This window comes from Dipodomys ordii, unplaced genomic scaffold, assembly GCF_000151885.1.
Source record: "Dipodomys ordii isolate 6190 unplaced genomic scaffold, Dord_2.0 Scaffold16, whole genome shotgun sequence".
In the NCBI taxonomy this organism is placed as follows: Eukaryota; Metazoa; Chordata; class Mammalia; order Rodentia; family Heteromyidae; genus Dipodomys; species Dipodomys ordii.
Window position 1 is genome coordinate 1,883,928 of NW_012267232.1, and position 4,231 is coordinate 1,888,158.

A 4,231-nucleotide genomic window follows, 5' to 3' on the forward strand; every position below is an offset into this window, starting at 1 on the left:
TCTACCGCTTGAGCCACAGCACTACTTCTGGTTTTCTAGCGGTTTATTGGAGATAAGAGTCTCACGAACTTTCCTGCCCGGGCTGGCTTTGAACCTCGGTTCTCAGATCTCAGCCTCCTGAGTAGCTAGGATTACAGGCGTGAGCCACTGGCACCCAGCTTAAAAAAAAAAATTTTTTTTAAGCTAGGGATGTAGCTCAGTGATGGGCAGACTGCTTGCCTAGCATGTGTGTGTTTAGCCCTGGTTTAGGTACCTACAACTGCAAAACTAAACAAAAAACAGACAAATCAATAAAAATGTGGGGAAAAAATCTTCACTATCATTTGTCATTGTAAAGCTGCAAAATTAAAATACCATATCATTTCACATCCTCTAAAGATTAACATTATGCCAGATGCTGGTGGTTCATGTCTATAATCCTAGCTACTGACGAGGTTGAGATCTGAGGATGAAGGTTTGAAGCCACCCAAGGCAGGAAAGTCTTAGAGACTCTTATCTCCAATTAACCACCAAAATGACAGAAGTGGTGCTGTGGTTCAAATATGGAGTTCTGGCCTTGAGCAAAAAAGCTCAGGGACAGCTCCCAGGCCCTGAGGACTAGCACACAAACTGTTATAAATATGCTTTCTAAGAACCATTGGGGTCACAGCAATAGACACAAAAATAAAGAATTGTCTCAGCAAGGCAAAATTTACTTCTGCACAGAAGAGTGTGCCATCAACCAAAAATCTGGTAAGCAAGCACACAGAGCAAGCAGACTGCTCAGGTATTTATCCCTAAGGCAGCAGCCCCTGCCCCTCTTCTCCGATTGGTTGAGCACAGGTTCACAGTTGGCTTGCAATTGTCTAGTTTGAATAGGGTAACATGTATTTACATAAGGTGATTTTGAAATAAGTTTAACAATTCATAAGTACTCTCAAGATATACCCATAATCTCTGCTATTTCTTGAACAGTCTGGGGGCATATCATAATTCCATCTTGAAAAGAAACCATTTTAAGACAAAACCTTTCATTTTACAAATTCTTTCTTATCCCAGATCATTCCTTTTCCTTAACAAGAGCCAAGCCACAAAGCAGAAACGTTTAAATTATACACTTTGATAGAAAAGACAGTTTCGAAAACTGCTCAGCCATTTTTTTTGGGGGGTGAGGGGTCAGGCTTGAACTCTGGGCCTGGGCACTGTCCCTCTGCTTTCAGCTCAAGGCTAGTGCTCTACCACTTGAGCCACAGTGCCACTTTGGTTTTCTGAGTAGTTTATTGAGATAAGAGTCTCATGGACTTTTCTGCCTGGGCTGGTTTTGAACCATGATCCTCAGATCTCAGCCTCCTGAGTAGCTAAGATTAGAGGCAGTTCTAGGTACCCAACCCAGGGCTAAACATACACTGCTGGGCAAGCAGTCTGCCTATGGCACCCAGCTGTTCAGCCTTTTTTTTTTTTTTGTCGGTCGTGGGGCTTGAACTCTGAGCCTGAGCTCTATCCCTCAGCTCTTCAGCTCAAGGCTAGCACTCTACCACTTGAGCTACAGCTCCACTTCCTGGTTTCTGGTGGTTTATTGGAGATAAGAATTTCACAACTTTCTTGCCCGGGCTGGCTTTGAACCGTGATCCTCAGATCTCAGCCTCCTGAGTAGCTAGGATTACAGGCGTGAGCCACCAGCGCCCCATGTCTTAAAAAGACATTCCACACAAGACTTTTTTCTCCAAGAGAGAGAAAAATACGTATATATATATATATATATATATATATATATATATATATATGTTCTACAACTGCATAGCAACTTTGTTTATAATAACTCAAATTTGGAAATAGGCTGGGCATGGTGTTTCATGCCTGTAATCTCACCTACTTTTGAGAGATACAGGATTACAGTTTACGGCCAGCCTACACAAAAATGTTATTGAGACCCCCATCTCAAAGAACAGGACAGATGTGAAGATTCACTTTGTAATCTCAGCTACAACAGAAGCAGAGATAGGAAAAAATCACTGTCTTGAGGCCAATCCAGAGCAGAATTGGGAGACCCTATGTGAAAAGCAATGAAAGGACAAAAAAGCTAGAGATGTGGCTCAAGTGTTGCATGTCAGCAGCAAAAAAAAATCCTCTGTTTAAAAAAAAAGAAAAATCTATCAACAGATGAATTAAAAAAAATAAACACAGCTAGTGCGGGGGCTCACGCCTGTAATCCTAGCTACTCAGGAGGCTGAGATCTGAGGATCTTAGTGTAAAGCCAGCCCAAGCAGAAAAGTCCAAAGACTCTTATCTCCAATTAACCACCAGAAAACTGGAAGTGGTGCTGTGACTCAAGTAGTAGAGCACTAGCCTTGAGCTGAAGAGCTGCAGGACAGTGCCCAGGCCCAGAGTTCAATCCCCAAGATGGACCAAAACAAAAACAAAAACAAAAACAGAGGATTAGAATAGTCAAGAATTAAAACCACTAAAACCACTGTCTGTTGGTTTATGCAGGAGTCTAGATGAATCTTGGTCCTGAAAACCTGCTGAGATAAGATAGACCCCAGAGAACCTATCCCCTTCAATTTTATGATAGATCAGAGGAGTGGTTCCCTAGAAGAGAGGAAAGGAATGGAGGAAACTCTTCCTGGATGATGGCAATGTTCTACATCGAGAGTGGATGACAGTTACACAGCTGTTTACATTGATCAAAACTCATCTAAATGTCCACTTAAAAACCCAGTGGCACACTCCTGTAATCCTAGCCACTCAATCTAAGGATCCAGTTCAAAGCCAGCCCAGGCAGGAACGTCTGTGAGACTCATCTGCAATTAACCACCAGAAAACCACAAGTGACACTGTGGCTCAAGTGATAGAGCACTTGCCTTAAGCTGAAGAGCTCAGGGACAGCACTCAGGCCCAGAATTGAAGCCCCACAGACCAACAAGACAAAAACAACAACAAACCAACAAAAAACAAAACCAAAAACTCCTATAAGCTGGGTACTGGTGGCTCACACTAGCTACTCAGGAAGCTGAGATCTGAGGACTGCAGTTCAAAGCCAGCCCAGCCAGGAAAGTCCCCCTGAGACTTTTTTTTTTTGGTCATGGAACTTGAACTCTGGGCTTGGGCGCTGTCCTTGTGGCCTTCAGCTCAAGGCGAGCGCTCTACCGCTTGAGCCACAGCACCACTGCCGGTTTTCTAGCAGTTTATTGGAGATAAGAGTCTCACGGGCTGGCTTTGAACCGAGATCCTCAGATCTCAGCCTCCTGAGTAGCTAGGATTACAGGCGTGAGCCACAGATGCCCGGCACCCCCTGAGACTCTTATCTCCAATTAACTACTCAAAAAAACTGGAAGTGTTCTCTAGCCATAAAAGAAATGCAAATCAAAACAACATTGAGATTTCACCTCACCTCAGAATGGCTATAAGCAAGAAATTTAATAACAACAGATGCTGGAGGGGATGTGGCCAAAAGGGAACCCTACTGCATTGTTGGTAGGAGTATAAACTTGTTCAACCACTTTGGAAGGCAGTATGGAGGTTCCTCAAAAGACTCCACATAGAGCTCTCCTATGACCCAACAATCCCGCCTTTGAGCATTTAGCATTATGATCACAAACAAGGCCATACCAGCTACCAGCTACCAGCACAACTGTTTATTGTAGCATTATTCACCATAGTTAAGATATGGAACCAACCTAGATGTACCTCAGTAGATGAATGATCAAGAAAATGTGGTACACACACACACACACACACACACACACACACACACACAATGGAATTTTATGCCTCTGTCAGAAAGAATGACACCACCCCATTTGTTAGGAAATGGAAAGACTTGGAAACAATATATTAAGTGAAGTAAGCCAGGCCCAAAGAAACATAGGTCCCATGGTTTTCCTTATTTGCAATAACTAATATACATCTAGGACAAGCAGAAAAGATCAAAAGCCATGCACATATGACCATATAAGAAGATGCTAAGTGAAATGAACCCCAAAATAAGGACACAAGAGGTTTTATCTTTCTTGCTGTTGTTCTTAATGTACTTATAATGTCTATGTGATAATTTTTGTTTCTTTTTTATGTTCTTCCCCTATGGTATAACCCGTTTTCACTGTTGATTCCTGTGCCCTGCATCTTTTTTTTTTTTTGTCGGTCGTGGGGCTCGAACTCTGGGCCTGGGCGCTGTCCCTCAGCTCTTCAGCTCAAGGTGAACGCTCTACCACTTGAGCTACAGCGCCACTTCCGGTTTTCTGGTGGTTTATTG